Consider the following 18509-nt stretch of genomic DNA (forward strand, 5'->3'; position numbering starts at 1 on the left):
TGCTGTGCGGGGTTTCAAAGACAGTTATTTATCAACGTTTTCTTTTATGGCTTCTGGGCTTTAGGACTCAGGTTGCAAAGGGCCTGTCTTGAGGAAGGGCACCTCAGGCTTCCCCAGCCCGCCAACAGCGGCAGTTCCCGCAGCCCTGCCCTGACATTTCGGAGTTTACTGATCAGAAGGCAAATTCAGTATCTCCGTGTTTCAGTTCGCACTTTCTGATTTTGTGAAGCTGAACTTTGTTGGCTGAAGTGTACGTCTGCTTTGTGCTTCGCTTATGTTTCCACTTCTGAGAAGTCTTTGCTCGAGGACGTTGACCCTTCTGTACTACAACACAGATTTCGGGTTTGTAGTGTGCCTTTCTTCTCTCTTTTCCTTTTTTGAGCACAGTTGACCCACGACGTGTCACCAGTTTCAGGTTGTAGTTTGCATTTTAAAGGTACATGTTGGATCTTGCTGATGGTTTTAGGTTTCGTCATCAAATCTGTTACTATCGTGGTTTCGTACTTTGATGTTAGACTATTTCCCACTGGTTTCTAGTGCTTTCATTTTTGACATTTGAGATAACTCTTTAATCCATCCAGAAGTCGTTTGTACAGTAGGAGGTAAGAATCTAATTACTTCAGGATGGCTAACCGATGTTCCCAGTACCACTTGCCGAATAATGCTTTCTCTACTGCTGCAGAATGGCACTTGTCACTTATGGACTAAATATTTAATATAATTGAATCTATTTCTGAACTTTCTCGTCTTCCACCATTTTGTCTTTCCTCTGCCAGCCCAATGTTTCCATATGTTAGCTTTATCATACCTGATGACAATATCATATGTGATTGTAATATGTGCTAATACCATCCCCTGGCATTCTTTTTGAAGGTGTTCTGATTCTTACTGGAATTGCGTCACATTTATCAATATATTATGATATCGAGACATTCCATTCAGGAACTGGTCTCCCTGCTCATTCAGGATAGGATGATTTTTCATGGAATTTTAGACTTGTGCAAGTTACGTACTTTTGTGACCTTTGGTTCTAGAAATGTTACATTCTGTGTTGTGGTTAGATATATTTTTCTGTTAAAATTTCTGGGGCACCTGGGTGGCTCAGTGGGTTAAGCATCTGCCTTCAGCTCAGGTCATGATCCCAGGGTCCTGGGATCAGGCCCCACATGGCAGGCTCCTAGCTCAGCGGAGAGTCTGCTTCTCCCTCTGCCTCTCTGTCTCTCATGAATAAATAAAATCTTAAAAAAAATAAAATTTCTGATGAAAGTAGTCCTCACTTCAGCAGCACATGTACTAAAATTGAAACAACACTGAGATCAGCATGGCCCCCATACAGCAATGACATGCAAATCTGTGAAGTGTTCCATATTTTAAAAAATAGACTTCTGATTAAGGTAGCATGTAATAATTAAGGTAGCATGTAATAAGACTTGTGTTGTATATATACATGTTATTTTGAAAGTAAATATGCTGATTATTTACATGTTGGCTGACAGGGCGGGCTTTTGAGTCAGATGACTGCTCCCATGCTGGACCTGCGTCTTCCTTATTTTCTGTGAGACCATCTCCCTGCATCAGTTTCTCCGTGTGTAAGAAGGGATAATCCTGGTACCCAGTAAGAGATGGGGTGAGGGTTAATGAAATGGAGGAAGCATTGTGTTCTTAGGCCCCGCTGACATGGGGTGAGCACCATTCTGTTGGGGTTTAAAAGTAAGAGTCATCTACTGGTTCTGTCCTCCGTGTGATTTATTTCGTTTTCCGTGCCGCTCTTCTCTCTTGCTCGCGTGGGCTGTCCTCACTCACGAGCCATGAGCAGTGCGGTCTTGTTCCTACCCAGCCTTCTGGTAGGCTCTGCCAGCAGATGGAGAAGGGTCGGGCTGGCCCAAGAGGTGCTGGTGAGGTCCCAGCAGCACATGTCAGGCTGCCCGTTGATGGTCTTTCCAGTGGTCCTCAGTTGGGGCGATCTGCTGATAAACATTCTAAGTTTTAATATTTGCATATTTTAACAAGTACTTGAAAATTGCTGGTTTTCTATTTTTGGTGGTAGCATGTTTCCGTTTAAAAGGAATTTATTTTTCCTCTTTTTAATTGAAATCTCCCACACATACCGTAAAATTAGTGCTTTTGCAGTATATCATTCAGTGGTTTTTAGTATACTCCGCGTGTTTGCAACCATCACTATTACCCGTTTCCAGAACGTTTCATCTTCCCAAATGGAAGCCCGGTACCCATGAAGCAGTAACTCCCCATCCCACCCTCCCGCCGGCCCTGGTGACATTTATTCTGCCATCTGTCTCTCTGGATTTGCGTGTTCTAGGTTCCTCATGTAAGTGGACTCACAATATTTGTCCCCGCATGTCCGTCTTACTTTGGCATAATGTTCTCAGTGTTCATTCACGTAACGGCACCTCGTTCCTTTGTGGGGCTGCATCGTGGGATGAGACCGCATTTTGTTTATCTGGTCATCAGTGGGATACTTAGGATGTGTCCGATTTGGGGGCTGTTAACGAATAATGCTGCTGTGAGCTTTTTATGCGAACCTGTTTTACATTGTCTTTGATATGTACCTAGGAGTGGAACCCCTTGCTTGCTGGGTCTGATGGTAACTCACTGTTTAACTTTCTGAGGAGCTGCCGAACTGTCCTCTGGTGTAGCTGCACCATTTTTCATGCCCTCCAGTAACTTAGGAGGGTTCCAGCTTCTTGACATGGTCAACACTTTTCTTACCTGGCTTTTGTGCCTTTTTTTATAGAAGCTCTCCACCCAGCGTGGGGCTTGAACTCATGCCCTGGACCCGCGTGCCCCTCTGACTGTGGCTGTCCCGTGGGTGTGCAGTGGTGTCTCTGGTCAGTTTGGTTTGCACTTGTTGGCGGTATGTGGATCTTTGGAGGAGTGTGTACTGACCCTCCGTTCCCTTCCTGATTGTTTCTCGTCTCATTACTGAATTTTAAGAGTTCTTTGTACATTCTGGGTTACTAGACCCCGATCAGAGAGATGATTGCCATATACGTGTTCCCCTTCTGGGAGTTGTGTTTCCACTTTTCTTCGTGGTGGTCTTTGACATAAATTTGTATTTTAAAAGTAACTGGATTCAAGGGGGAAAAAGTAGGACGGGCCGTACTCCGATGTGGCAGTCAATGTCCAGGTGTTGGGTGAATGATGAAGGTGTGGGGCAGAGAACAGAGTGTGAGCCGATCCTGCTCTGGTGAGTCCCTTCCTGTGCGGTGTCCCCAAGTGTCGCCTGGTGCGAGAGCTGGCATCGTCTGGCAGTAGATGGCTTAGAATATTCTCTTTGTCTTTTAAGTGCATAATAGCTCCTGTATTTACGCAGTTGTCTTTCCTGCATCTTTTTAAAAAATGAGCATCCAGTCTTCCTGCTTCCATTTTCTCACAATTAATTGCATCATGGGATATTGAGCGCCCGTGATTTCTGAGACCAACCGTTCCCAGGCCTGGTGCTTTGGTCTGTCCACACAGGAAGGAATTGGCGGGTTCACTTCACCTTCAGGGCGCGCTCAGGTGTTGGTATCAGGATGTCCCGAAAGGCAGAGGCACCGCTGAGAGCCCAGCTTTGAGCTTGACCTCTGGGTTTCTGTTCCCTGCTTTGCCACTTAGTAGCACATGACTTTGGCCAAATGTCTTAAATCCTGGAAGCCAGTTTTCCTTGATAAGATGGGGACAGAAATCCAGTTGGAACCGAATGTGTGGTTGGTGTGAAGCTGGCATGAGCGCGTGGGGCCCCGGGGGCTGGGAGTGAGGGGCACCGCCGTCTCCTGGCCTCGTCGGGATAGAAATACCGTGGGCAAATATTTGAGCACAGAGTTCTGTAATGCTGCCTGGGGCTGCCGCTTCCTTTGGAGATGTGGTGGTTTTCAAAAACTCTGAATTTCTTGTACAGGCTAGTCCATATTTCTATTTCATCGTAAGTCAGGTGTTCAAGCTTAAATTTTCTAAGAAAATGACCATTTTCATATGTATTAATGTGGAGCAGGGTTTTTTTTGCATTTTAATCTTTATCAACAGTTTTCACTTTTTGTTCCTGGTCTTCCTTTATCTGAATCAGACTTTCAAGAAACCTATTTTATTGGCCTTTTCAAAGCAGCAGCTTCAGGTAGGGTAGGCAGTTCTTCTGCCTTCATGATGTAATTTGTTAATTCTGTTGCTTTTCTCGGATGTCGGGTGTTCTGTTACTCTTCTCCCAGAGTCCCGCAGGGGCGTGCTCAGTCAGGAGCCTGGGGAAGGCGGGGAGGCCGCACGTGGTAATGGAGGCTCTGGCTTGAGGCACTCAGTCCTGCACCAGCCCCGCCCAGGCCTGCTGGCCCAGGGAGGGCGGCCTTTGAGCTCTCCTTGGAAGGGTAGACGAACCTGTAAGGAGGAGCCTTCCCAGCTGAGAGAAGGGCATGAGCAAAGCCTCTGAGCTGTGAGGGGAACTGGCAGGAGCTGGGAGTGCAGTGTGGGGCTTTGGGCGGGGAGGGCGCCCAGGGAGGATTCATGGTGTGCCCCGGAGGGCGTTGAAGACTTGCCGTCTGTAGTTGGGAAAGACTTTGTTGTCCTTATTTCCCATATGCTTTGTTGTTTCAGTTTTGATATATAATTTGAACATAGTTAATTTAAGGTTATGCTCTAAAATTTCCAGTAGTTTGGAAAGTTGTTTTTTTGTTGTTGTTTTATTTTACTTTGTTTTGTTTTCACTATTACAGTCCATTGCTGGCTTAATGAATGGTCACCCAAGGCAGTGCCCTGTGCGGTTTCTGCCTTCCTGATCTGGGCTCCCTTCTTCATTGCTTAAGGTCTGATTATTCTTACAAACGTTCTATGGCATTCGAGGGTGTTCTTGGTCACATTCCATATTTTGGATCGTCTCTCTCGATGGTATTTGGCCCCATCCAAACCCACTGTATCCCTCTGCAATGAGAAGTGTGATGACATTTTCCCCCGCACTTCTGGTTCCCTGACCGTCCCCCGGCCGTCCGCCGGACCCCCAGATTGCTCACCAGCTCTGTTCTGTGTTCGCTACGCGTGTGCTACGTGGAGACTCCCGACAGCACCAGCCGCCCCTGCGGTCTGGAGTGCTGGATGCTGGTGGCCACCCCCTCACCAGCCTACCCGTACCCAGCCCCCAGCCTGACTGCCACCTTGTCTACATTTGAATGAAGTGCCTGTGTGTTGGGGAATTTTCCACTGGTGAATTTGGAAAGTATTTTTACATCAATTTCTGCTTCCTGCTCACAGCCGTGTTCATCGTGTGCAGTTGGGACTGGTAATTACTTTGCTTCTTACACTCCTAGTGATGTGGCGGTTACCCGTCCTCAACCCACCTGTTCTGCTTGAGTCCCCCCGGGGGCGGTCCCGGTGTGAGCCTGCCTGGGTCCCCCCAGGGGCTTCGGGGTGGGCTGGTTCCAGCACTTTGTGATGGTAAATTACACGGCCACCGACACCTTTGGGCAAATCCCTTTTACACCTCAGGGCTGCTTAGGCAGCGGCACTCACTCCGCACCTGCGGGAGGGAAGGGGCGACAGCTGCTGGGTTCTCCGCTCGCCGCCCTGTGTCCTCCAGCGCTGCGAAGGGGCCACACTTCTTTCCTCCCTGCCCTGCCACACAGTTTTGCCTGGTTTTGACTGTGCGTGTGAAGTGCTTCCTGGAAGCCGTTTTAGTTTTCATCAGGGACACATGTCCCGGCGTGGGTCACTCTCTGGTTGCCTTAAGTACACACCTCACGGGTTTTGTCACTAACGTGTTGAATTCTTTGCTCATCTTACAGAGTGGGTTTTGACTACCTCCCCCCATTTCTGAGGCCTTTTAAGGCCAGAGCTTTGTTGCTTCGTCAGGTTGGGACTTAGATGGCTGGTTCCCCTCTCCTGCTGCAGTAAGTAAGTGCCTGTCCTTTGTGGTGTGTGGGCGGCGGGCGAAGCCTGACGGGGGGCTGTGATGGGACACTAGGAGGTTATGGGGGGGGCATGAGGGAGCTGGGGTGAGGGGGATGGAAGCCTGGCTCTGAGGCCACCCAGTGGTCCCCAGACCTTGGTGTGTGTGTGTGTGTGTGTGTGTGTGTGTGTGTGTGAATGAATGAATGAATGAATGAGTGAAATGGGGCCAGTTCTGCTTGAGTTCCTCAGGACTAGTAGAGTGGACCCTGTTCTCCACCTGACCAGATGCACCTGTGTGACCCTGAACTGGTTTCAGCTTCTCTGAGCCTTAGCTTCTCCTCTGGATCCTTCTGGGGAGGGACTGCTGAGCTCCTCAGGGCTGACAGGAGGGGTCCAGGGGCCTCCCCCAGGGAGAGGCCAGGCCAGGACTCCTGGATGAGGACCACAGAGCCGGTGGGGACGCTTCCACTGGACCCGCCGTGGGCCCATGGGAGGCAGGGCCCGGCCTGGGAGCCGCAAGCGCTGTGCTCAGCAGACTGGGGGGGTGACCCGGGGCAGGTAAACTGGCCAAGTGTTCAGAATGGGCTCCCTGTTCCTCCTGGCTCCTGGCCCCGTCCTCTCCGGAACTCAGCCCAGCGCGAGGCAGGTGGGACTGCTGGGCTTCCGACTTCATCTCCAAGCAGTGGCAGTTCCCTGGAAGGACCCCACAGCTGGCAGTGGTTGGAGAGACCGAGGATGGAAGGCGAGACAGGTGGGCTAGTCTGTGTGGCCCCATGAGGCAGGGGCACAGCAGACTCCAGGGACCATTGGCGTTTGAGCTGGGACAGGGTGCTTGAGGTATCCCCTAGTTCTTAGATTTCCTGTTCTGATGAAAAACTTGAGATTTTTGTCTTTAATTATAAAAGGAATCTGCACAGAGTTAAAAATTCAAGCCTTGGGAAAGGTCTAAAGTAAAATCCTCTCCCCTCACCCATCTCAGTCCTACTACACAGAGGTGGCCCCTCAAGTTTCTCAGGATCTTTCTGGAAATTTCCATATGCATACAAGGGCTTACTGCTGCTGACACTGTCCTTGAGTGATCAGGACCATAACTTGTGTTCAGTTTTCCTCCCTCTGAGGTCATGAACTTCTGCAGTGGGGCTGTGCGTCCAGTACCACAGGCAACTGTGGCCATAGAGCCAAGGGGACACCCGTCCCCTTGGCTGTACCTTTGAAAGGGCGATCAGGAGGGAGGGGTGAGCCTGGGGTGTTGGGGGGGGTGGTTGCGGAGCCGCCGCAGGTGTTTCTTTTACTGGATGCGGCTCATGGCCGCGTCCAGGTTTTGCTTTTCACCTTTGAGTCTGTGAGAAAGCAAGGAGGAAAAAGCAAAAGGCGCTGGTGGTGGCACGCCTAGCACCGCTGGGCCAGGGTTCGAGTCCCTGTGGCGCCCCTGCTTCTTCCTGGCTGCCCGCTCCAGGCCCTTCCTCTCCATGGTCTCCTCCCTCATTTCTTCCCCTTCGGAGGACCTGGGCCTGGGCACCCAAGGGCTCCAGTGGCTGCAGCCCCTCCCCCTTGCCCTGAGCCTTGTGGAGAAGAGGACTTAGTCCCTCTGAGAAAAAGAAGTGAACTCGGGGACCCCGAACCCCAAGACTGAGGGACGCACCTGGAGTGCCCACACTCCTCAGGGTGTGCTCCCCAGCTGTCTGCTTCCATCTGAGGCTCCCAGGACCAGCTTCCCGCTGCCCTGCACCTCCCAAAGACCAGGATGGCTCTTGTGAAGGGCTGGGTGGCAGAGGCCAGAAGGGCGGGGCTCTGGTCTGGCAGGTTGGGGTGTGGAGTGGCCCTGGGGGAGCAGAAGGGAGGGGCCTAGGAGCTCACCCTGGGGCAGGAAATGGGGCAGGAGGGGCCAGAGTGGGCACTGAGGGGTCTGAGACTGCACTCTCCAGGCGCTTGGGATCTGGAGGATGGATCCTAGGAGACCCCCCAGGTCAGGACCTAGATGGGGCAGTGTGCAGTGATCCTAAGTGAGTCTGTGCAAGCCCACAGCAGCTGCTACCTCTGTCTCTGGGATTCCTTCCGCCTCTACCCCAGCTTTGGCCAGCCTCCCCCATCCCTCCCCTACATCCCTGGAGAGGTCAGAGGATTCCGATCCAGTTCATTGGCCACCATACGGTTGCTCTCTGCACCTGGGAACAGGGCTGCCTTGGCTCCAACCTGAGCCCATGGTTCCCAGGGCCCCTCTGCCCATCACTGCAATAACTTCTTCCTTCAACAGCCCCCTGTCTCATCAGGAACACTGGAAGCGGAAGGGGAGGTGTGCAAAGTTGGCCTGAAAAGTGGGCCCTCCTTCTACCCAGGCGGGGGGCTCCCCTATCTCTCGGAACCTGGTTAGAGTTCCAGGTCTTGGTCTCAGCCCAAACTCAGGTCATGTGAGAGGACAAGTCCTCTCTGGAGAGCTGGGCTCCTATGGGCTGGAGGGGACACCAAACCTGGACAAGCCTGAGGGAGATGCAGTGTGCAGGGCGGAGGGAGGGGAATCGGGACGCAGGGAAGGGCAGGAAGCCGGTCAGCTTTGGTTGAGAGAACATATCTTTTGTTACCATTGTTAAAGAGAGCACAAGCAGGGGGAGAGAGGGAGAAGCAGGCTCCCCGCTGAGCAAGGAGTCTACTGCTGGGGCTCAAGCCCAGGACCCTGAGATCATGACCTAAGCCAAAGGCAGATCCTTAACTGACTGATCTTAGGGGACATTGGGGGGTGCCTGGCCAGCATCAATCAGTAGAGCATGTGACTCTTGATTTCAGGGTTGTGAGTTCGAGCCCTGCAGTGAATGTAGAATTTATTTAAAAAAAATTTTTTTAAGATTTTGTATTTAAGGGGCACCTGGGTGGCTCAGTGGGTTAAGCCTCTGCCTTCAGCTCAGGTCATGATCTCGGGATCCTGGGATCGAGCCCCACATCAGGCTCTCTGCTCAGCAGGGAGCCTGCTTCCCCCTCGCTCTCTGCCTGCCTCTCTGCCTCCTTGTGATCTCTGTCAAATAAATAAAATCTTTAAAAAAATCTCTACACCCAACATGGAGCTCAAGCTCACAGCCCTGAGATCAAGAGTATTCCCTCCAGAACTGAGCTAGGGGGGTGCCCCACCACTTTTTTTTTTTTTTTCCTCTAAAATTTTATTTAACAGAGATCACAAGTAGGCAGAGGCAGGCAGAGAGGAGGAAGCAGGCTCCCCACTGAGCAGAGAGCCTGATGGGGGCTCGATCCCAGGACCCTGGGATCATGACCTGAGCTGAAGGCAGAGGCTTAACCCACTGAGCAACCCAGGCACCCCCCCACACTTTTTTTTTAAAAAAGATTTTATTTATTTATTTGACAGAGACAGCCGAAGAGGGAACACAAGCAGGGGGAGTGGGAGAGGGAGAAGCAGGCTTCCCTCAGAGCAGGGAGCCCCATGCAGGGATCGATCCTAGGACCCCGGGATCATGACCTGAGCCGAAGGCAGACGCTTAACTTAGCACTCCAGGTGCCGCCCCCAAAATTTCTTTAAACAAAAAATAAAGGGCATTGGCTTGGGCCCTCCTAAAAGAGTGATGGCTGGTTTGTCATCATCTGCAGTCCCTCAGCCCCTTGGCAACTTTTGGTGACACAAGACTGCCTTCTTGATCTGGTGTTTCTCCCTCAGGCGGTGAAGGGAAGCAGCAGGAGGCCATGGTCTTTGTGGGTGACCTGTGTGTCCTCAGAAGCCAGGCCTGGGCACTAAGGTCACAGAGTTCACCAAGTTGTCTATCTGAAAAGCAGCAGCTGCTTTGGCCAGAAGCTTCGAGACCTGTTGTCCTCCAACATGATCAACCCGCTGCTAGGAACGGACAGGCTGATTACGCTGGTGCCTAAGCAAAGACCGGAAGCCCAGGAGTGAATGAGAGAGGAGCCAACATGTGGCGAAGAGCATGGACCTGAGTCTGATCTAACCTGTTTTGAGACTCCGTTTCTCCGTCTCTAAAATGGGTTGATGGTCTCTATCTTGCAGGGTTGTGGGAAAAATTAGGGACAAGGTTTATAAACTGCCACATGGAAGGTACTCCAAAGTGGCCATGGACATAAAGGAACTCGGGCTTGGGAAAGGCAGGACTGGGGCAACAGCTTGGAGTCAGCTGGGAACGGCTTTGCTCGCAAGGCTGAGCAGAGGCAATGGGGAGCTGCAGAAGGATTTTAAGCAGGAGAGACACGTGGTCAGATCTGGGTTTTAGCAGGTCGCTGCCCGAGCCGATGGAAGATGGACCAAAGGTCAGAAAGGAAGAAGCCACAGCAGGATGAGGAGCCCTGGACGGGGCAGGGACAGTGGGGACAGAAGAGAGGAGAGTACTAAGGTGGGGCTTGTGTCTGATCGGTACAGACCACGTGGGTGGCTGAAGGCAAGTTCAAGCCTCGGCTGTCCCCTGCTTCCATTAACCGCTGGTTCTTCTCCATCCTTCTGACCCTGTGGATCCCAGACTCCCACTTTGTTCCCCAGCCTTTCCTGCCTCCATTGCCCGTGTCCGATTTCTGAGTGGGGGCTGAATGTGACACTACTTGCTTGGCCTCGTGGCCTCTTTCTAATGTTTTTTTAAAAATTTGGGGACGCCTGGGGGGCTCAGTTGGTTAAGCTGCTGCCTTCAGCTCAGGTCACGATCCTGGGATCCTGGGATTGAGTCCCACATCAGGATCCTTGCTCGGCGGGGAGGCTGCTTCTCTCTAGGCCTCTGCCTGCTTGTGCACTCTCTCTCTGACAAAATCTTTTAAAAAAAAATTATTGTGAGGCGCCTGGGTAGCTCAGTGGGTTAGGTGTCTGACTCTTGGTTGTGGCCCAGATCATGATCTCAGGTCTCTCTCTGCCCCACCCCCCTGCTCTCTCTTTCAAATAAGTCTTTAAAAAAATGTATTGTGGACATCACACACACAATGTAAAACCTGCCATTTAACCATTTCAGATGTCTAATTCCATGGCATTAATTATACTAACAATGCTGTGCAACCGTCACCACTGTTTCCAGATCCCTTTTATCCCCGCAGCAGAAACCATATCCATTAATCAGCCACTCCCATGTCCCCCTCCTCACAGCCCCTGGCGACCTCTCCTTCCTGTTTCTATGACCCTGCCAATTCTAGATGCTTCATATAAGTAAGTAGAATCTAAAATAATTGTCCCATGAAAATAACATAACACTGTTAACTATATTGGAATAAATTTTTTTTTAAGATTTTATTTATTTATTTGTCAGAGAGAGAACACAAGTAGGCAGAGAGGCAGACAGAGGCAGAGAGAGAAGCAGCTCCCCGCTGAGGAAGGAGCCCAATGTGGGACTCGATCCCAAGACTCTGGGATCATGACCTGAGCTGAAGGCAGTGGCTTGACTGAGCCACCCAGGTGTCCCTGGAATAAAATATTTTAAAAAGAGAAAACACCCTTACAGTTTAATGAAAAAAAAAGCAACATCTTCCTTTCATTAGTAGAGATAAACAATAAATAAAGAGAATTGTCCTGTGTCTGGCTTCCTTTGATTGGCATGTTTTCGGGTTTTACCCATGTCGTAGTGTATATCAGCCCTTCATTTGCTTTAATGGCCAGATAATGACATTGAAGGCACAGGGTGGGGACCTCATGCACCAGCGCCTTCTTGCCTCCAGGTCCTCCTAGGTACTTGGGGGGCTCATCCCCTTCTGCCTTGGAAGAGGAAGACAAGGAAAAAGGACACTGTCCTTAGAGCTTCACCCAGCTGGAAGGCCACATGTCACCTGGACCTGAGCTGAGGCCAGAGGAGCCATGAAAGGGCGACATGCTTGCACTGGGTCCCCTGGAATTGCCCTCCGTCCTCCCTGTATCAGGCATCAGCCCAAAGGTCCTGGGAACCCACTAGTGGCTGCTGTGTTGGGCTGGAGAAAGGGGATCTGACGTGGAAGGTCCCCATTAGGCCTTTAATAATTAAATCCTTGGGGCGCGTGGGTGGCTCAGTCGTTAAGCCTCTGCCTTCCGCTCAGGTCATGATCCCAGAGTCCTGGGATCGATACCTGCATGGGGCTCCCTGCTCCCTCTGCTTGCGTTCCCTCTCTCGCTGTGTCTCTGTCAAATAAACAAAAACTTAAAAAAATAATAGAAGGCGAGATGAAGCTGCTCTTGGTCTGAATGGTCTCCCATCACCTCATTGTTGGGTGACGGGGACCAAACCTGGCAACAGTATGGGGAAGCCCTCAGTCCAGAAGGAAGGAGGTCAGTCGGTCCTAGCCAGGTTCTATAGGACAGGGAGAGCATTTCGGCCTTCTGGGCTCCCACCCACTTAGTCCTAAAAAGGCAGAGACCAGAAGTCTGACCCACCTAACCCACTGACTAGAGATCTCTCCTTTCTACGGGTAGGGCTTGTAGACAAGGTGGGCGATGTTGCCCATCTGAAGGCACCTTACAGAGGAGGGCAGGCTGGATGAGTGGGGGCCTGCCAAGGGTACAAATAATAAGCCCCTTCTCCCTAGGCTTACTCTTCCCACAGCTAAGGAACCCGTTTCCTGGGAGTCTGCAGACGGGCAGTGCCAAATGGCCACGCCCTCCAGACTCCAGATCAGGAGACTCCCCTTCCTGGAAGCTTAGAGTCAGCGCAAGCGATGTCACTCTGGTACCCTGATGGCAAGCACAGGGCCTGGCACTGAGAGGGTGTTCAATAAGAATCTGGAATGAATGAAGAAATGAATGTATAAATGTAGAATCCAAGGCTACAGCTGCTAGGGGCTTTAGGTGACCTTCTGAGGAGGCTCTCTCCCTTCTTTAGGCCAGGAAGACTCAGATTTCTGGGACAAAGGAACAGAGTTCTAAGTGATTTTTGTGCACCTTCATTTTATTCTAATAGCCCTTGGAGGTCAGATATAGTATTATCTCTATTTCGTAGAAACCGAGGTTGGGAGAAGCTAAGCAGCACCAGCCATGTATGGCAAGGCCAAAATCAAACCCAGATCCACTGACTCCTAATCCTGTGTTCTCATTATGCCACATGTTCTTGAATTAGAAACCACAAGGAGGGGACGCCTGGGTGGCTCAGTCGGTTGAGCGCCTGCCTTCGGCTCAGGTCATGATCCTGGCTTCCTGGGATCAAGTCCTGCATCGGGCTCCTGCTCCGCATGGAGCCTGCTTCTCCCTCTGCCTCTGCCTGCCACTCTGCCTGCCTGTACTCTCTCTCTCTCTCTGACAAATACATAAATAAAATCTTTAAAAAACAAACCACAAGGAGGGCACCCAGGTGGCTCAGCTGGTTAAGTGACTGCCTTTGGCTCGGGTCATGATCCCAGGATCCTGGGATCGAGCCCCAAGTTCTGCATCAGGCTTCCTGCTCAGCAGGGATCCTGCTTCTCCCTCTCCATTTGCTGCTTCCCCTGCTTGTGCTCTCTCTCAAATAAATAAATAAAATCTTAAATTTTAAAAAAAAGGAAAGAAAGGGGTTCGTGGGTGACTCAGTGGGTTAAAGCCTCTGCCTTAGGCTCAGGTCATGATCCCGGGGTCCTGGGATCGAGCCCCACATCGGGCTCTCTGCTCAGCAGGGAGCCTGCATCCCCCTCTCTCTCTGCCTGCCTCTCTGCCTGCTTATGACCAATCTCTCTCTGTGTTTAATTAATTAATTAGTTAATTAATTTAAAAAGGAAAGAAAGAAACCAAAAGGAGGGATGAGACAGGTAGGCTATGCCACAAACACAGGTCTGCTGGGGGAATCCAAGCACTTGAGTCTTCTCTCTCCTTCATTTTCTCCCATCTGGGAAAGCCCTGTAAGGCATCCAACAGTGTTTGCCTGGGCATGAGACAGAAGGCTTAACTTCTGGCCACTCCTGAGGACTTGAGGCAGAAGCCAGCCTCACAGGGAGGCTGGGAATTTCCTCACAGGTCCTGTTTCCAGCAGGCAAACCACAGGTTAAGGTGGGTAGAGGTGCCAGCCGCTCAAGATAAAACATCAGGCACACTTTGGGGGCTTTGGGATGCTTTTGGGGGTAGCTGGAGCTCGGGGGTAGCTGGAGCTCCACAAACTAGCACTCAGCCACAGGCTCCACCAAGGTAGGGTCACGAGGCAGCCCCAGGTTCTGTGTCTGAAGCGAAGAAATAACCACCTTCCTCTCAGCCACTGGTTTCCAAGGATGGGCGGAAACTCAACAGATGAAAGAACATTCTAGATGGGCAGCAAAGCAGAAGCAAAGGCCAGGAGTCTAGACTAGTGGGTTACAAGGCTGGAGAAGGGCTGGTCTCTGATGTGTCTGCTTCCATCTGTGAGGCTCAAGTGAGTTGTCTGAAGAGTTATGAAAAAATGTTTAGCTCACAAGTCTAACTCAGCATGGTGTATCTATTTTATTTATTAACAATAATTTGTTTTGCTGATTCTGTGCCAGACATTGTTCTAAATGCTTTATAGGTATATTGACTTACTCAATTCTCACGCAAGTAGGTTCTACTATTCCTATTCTCAGAGGTAAAGGTTATGTGATTTGCCCATGGACATAGATTGTAAACCATAGAGCTGGGATCTAAATTCAATCTGGTTCCAAAGTCTGAACCATTATACCAGCTCAAGATCAGAAGTTTTCAATTTTTTTTTTTTTAAATAAGCTCAGTAGGTTTTGGGTTTCTTAAGATTTGTATTCATTTGAGAGAGAGACCAAGAACGTACACAACCAGCAGGAGAGGCAGAGGGAAGGTCAGAGGGAGAGGGAAAAGCAAACTCCCCATTGAGCAGGGAGCCCAACCCCAGGACCCTGAGATCAGGACCTTAGGCAAAGGCAGACACTTAACCATTTGACCCACCCATGTGCCCCCAAAAGTTTTCAATATTTAAAAGTCTATCTTGGGGCACCTGGGTGGCCCAGTTGTTAAGTGTCTACCTTCAGCTCAGGTCATGACCCCAAGGTACTGGGATCCAGGCCCACACTGGGCTCCCTGCTCAGCAGGAAGCCTGCTTCTCCCTCTCCCACCCCACGCCCTTGCTTGTGTTCCCTAACTCTGTCAAGTATATAAATTTTTTCAAAAAATCTTAAAAAGTTTTCCTGATTTTGGTTTTATGCAGATATACTCAACACCATGCTAAGGGAGAGTCCTACATTATTTCCTGCAATCCTGCAAGACAGTAATTACTATTACCCAACTTTACAGAAGAGTCAAGCCCCAAGGGTAAATTCTGAGTTGGCATTCAGACCTAGATTTTTTTTCTATGATCTAGGGCATAACTATTCTGCCTTAATGCTGAGTATTTCTTTCCAACACAACCCCCCAGTGCTGGATGAGGCCTGAGGGTTACAACAGAAGGCCCTGCCAACTCAGGGTGGGCTGAAGGTCTGAGGTTCAGGGACCCACAGTTCCTGGGCAGCTCCATTCAGTGTCCCCCTTGCTCCCAGTCCAGGTGAAAAGAGGGAGGCCAACTGAACATGCAGCTCCTTTCAGTTGAGGCCACTTAGGAACTCCCAGCCTCCTCCTCCCTCGTTGGGAGCTCTACATCCTGGCCACACCTGAGGCCCCTTGGTCCTACGGTTCCCCTTCTGCACCTTTTAGAGTCGCAGTCTCCTCTGACTGAGCCAGCCAGGCGACCCTGTTTTGCACACTCTTACCACCTCCTCTGCACCCTAACTAGCCCTGTCTGTGCTTAAACAGATGTCCATCTCGAATGAGAAAATGGAAGTTCTAGCGGGGGCCTCGTTGCTCCGAGGTCCCAACAAATATCTGGACTTTCGTCTCAGTGTCAGACTAAGCGGCTCCCATCATCTGCCGCGTCCCAGAGGGTGCAGGGAAACCGTCTATCCAGCTCAACGAAACCGGTCTCAGCAAGCACGACGCCATCTGGCCTACCGCCTCCGAGAACTTGGGCTCACCCAGGAGGGGCCCGCGCCTGCGCGGACCGCGGAGGGGCGTGGCGAGGAGAGAGGGGGCGAGGCCTCCGCGGAAGGCGAGAGGAGGCGCGGGGCAGTGACGCAAATGCGCCCCCAGTGGTGGGTGTGTTCGCGCCTCTGGTCTGTAGCTTCTGGACTCCGTTTCCACGGTTACGGCGGCGCGAGGCTGTGTCCCAGGTAAGATCCCTGTGGAACGGAAACAGGATACATGAGGGACGGAGGGCGGCAGGGCTCAGGGGAACCGGAAAGCAGGGCCTGGGCCCGGGCGAGGTGTAATTCCCCTCTCCGTGCGTGTCCCCACTATGGGCTCTGATTAGCGCTGCCCCACCGTTCCCCTGGGATGCTGTCCCGCCCGCAAGTGTTCTCCGACCCCACGAACTGTCCTGGGCCCCCACACACCTCTCCCTGCGTCTCGCAGCTGCTGACTTCACTCTTCTCTGCCTTCAAGACACTGACATCCAGCGATTTGTGCGTGCGCGGGAGCTGCACACTCTTGGAGGCAGTTGCTCGGATCAAGGTAAAGGTCATAGTGTATCCCTGAGCTTCCGCAACCCATGTGCCCTTTGCCTGGCTTCCCGTGACTTCCTCAGAGAACGTTCTTGACTCTTCCCTTCTTCCGTAAGCCCATGTCGCCTCCCTGGAGGGCCACACCACCAAAGATAAAGTCGTGCTTCTGGCAGGTTCACCCCCGCAGGATGAAGCCACTCTGGGTCCGTGTGGGGTAGAAGCCCTGGCGACCCTGGAAGTGGTTGGCCGCGGGCTAGGAGGTGAGTGGGGCTCCAGAGGCCAGACTGGTGCCACGGGGCTGTTTACACTCCTTAGACCTACTTTGCCTTTCGCATGTCTAAAGGTTTTTTGCTTTAATTTGCAATATCTAAAAGTCAGCTGATTTTGTGTGAAAATACAATATCTGGCTTTGCTTCAAAAATTGGGAAGCTCTGGTCACAGTGGGCTTGTGTTGCCACATACCACCAGTCCACACCAAGTGAGTCGTGGCTGCTCCCTTTGGAAGGCTTTACCCTTTGCTACCTACAGTTTCCACTCTTCCCTCCTCCACTCCTCAAAACCAATGTCAGTTACCATTTATCATCAGGCTTGTGCTGTTGTTTCTCTTATAGTAAAGAAACATGAACTCTCTTTATATACCTGTATCTCTGTCAAAAGTGGGAAAACAGGGGCGCCTGGATGGCTCAGTGGGTTAAGCCTCTGCCTTCAGCTCAGGTCGTGGTCTCAGAATCCTGGGATCGAGCCCCACATCGGGCTCTCTGCTGGGTGGGGAGCCTGCTTCCCCCCGCCCCCCGCCTGCCTCTCTGCCTACTTGTGATCTCTCTCTCTCTGTCAAATAAATAAAATGCTTTTTAAAAAAAAGTGGGAAAACAAGATGAATCGAGAGCGTCGCATGTTTCAAGAAAAATGGGAAAGAGCATATTTCTTTGTGGAAGTTAGGAATAGCCCTATATTGGGACATCTGGGTGGCTCAGTCGGTTAAGCCACTGCCTTCAGCTGAGGCCATGATCCCAGGGTCCTGGGATTGAGTCCCACATCGGGCTCCTTGCCCCGCAGGGAGCCTGCTTCTCTCTCCGCCTCTGCCTGCTTATGTGTGCTCTCTCTCTCTCTCTCTGACAAATAAATAAATAAAATCTTAAAAAAAAAAAAAAAAGAATAGCCCTGTATGTTTAATACATAACTGGACTTTGTCTGTATCAAAAGAATACATGGTTTGTTATGGTTTGTTATGAAACAAACCTTAGTAAGAATTTTGACTGGTAAACAGAAAATATGCATGATGAAATACGTAATGAACTAAAAAAAAAGGACTAAGCTTGAGGCACCTGGGTGGCTCAGTGGGTTAAAGCCTCTGCCTTTGGCTCAGGTCATGATCCCAGGGTCCTGGCATGGAGCCCCGCATCGGGCTTTCTGCTCAGCAGGGAGCCTGCTTCCTCATCTCTCTGCCTGCCTCTCTGCCTACTGGTGATCTCTGTCAAATAAATAAATAAAATATTTTTAAAAAAAAAAAGGACTAAGCTTTCTTCCACATTTATCATCAAAGGCAAATCAAATAAGTGATGCTGCTGTGAAATGCAGTTATGTCATAAGTGAAAAAAATTGCCCGGACATTGAAACCTTTCACAGATGGTGAGTTTATAAAAGACTATGACTATTGAATGCTGCAGAAATCATGTGTCCAGAGCAGAAACAAGCATTTGCAAACATAAGTCTAACTGGAAACACTGCTGCTCAGCGAGTAAAAGATACGGTGAAGAACATAGAGGACAAGTTGCAAGAAAAAATGAAATCATTTGTGACATTTTCATTGCAGTGGATGAGAGCACAGATGTAAATAATACAAGTCAGTTAATTATTTATCCGGGGCGTTGATGAGAATTTTGACATCACTGAAGTACTTTTGGACATGGTGCCCATGACAGACGCAACATCTGAAAATGACTTATTTGGGTATGTTGAGAGAAGTCATGAAAAGTTTAATGTTGACTGGTCCAAACCGGTAAGTGTGACCACACAGATGGTGGTCCTGCGATGGTCTGTGATAACACTGGGCTTGTTGCAAAACTTAGAGCCAAGGTCAAAATGCTTTTCAAGGATGCAGAACTTAAATCTTTGCACTGCATTATTCACCAGGAATTGTTTTGTACTAAAAAGTTAAAACTAGGGGCGCCTGGGTGGCTCAGTGGGTTAAAGCCTCTGCCTTCGGCTGAGGTCATGGTCTCAGGGCCCTGGGATCCAGCCCCACATTGGGCTCTCTGCTCAGCAGGGAGCCTGCTTCC

General features: G+C 50.6%; 1 long non-coding RNA gene and 1 other non-coding gene across 2 annotated transcripts; both read left to right on the forward strand.

Annotated features, from left to right (window-relative positions):
* The first annotated feature begins 1269 nt into the window (after window positions 1-1269).
* On the forward strand, window positions 1270-1373 carry LOC116880627. Its single transcript, XR_004385226.1, has one exon. It is a non-coding gene; the product is annotated as a U6 spliceosomal RNA (small nuclear RNA).
* A 14073-nt stretch (window positions 1374-15446) lies between these two features.
* On the forward strand, window positions 15447-18255 carry LOC116880398. Its single transcript, XR_004385199.1, has 3 exons — window positions 15447-15900; window positions 16172-16490; window positions 18044-18255. It is a non-coding gene; the product is annotated as an uncharacterized LOC116880398 (long non-coding RNA).
* The last annotated feature ends 254 nt before the right edge of the window (window positions 18256-18509 follow it).

The sequence above is a fragment of the Lontra canadensis genome, unplaced genomic scaffold (genome assembly GCF_010015895.1).
Source record: "Lontra canadensis isolate GAN:19392208 unplaced genomic scaffold, GSC_riverotter_1.0 scaffold66, whole genome shotgun sequence".
Taxonomy (NCBI): Eukaryota; Metazoa; Chordata; class Mammalia; order Carnivora; family Mustelidae; genus Lontra; species Lontra canadensis.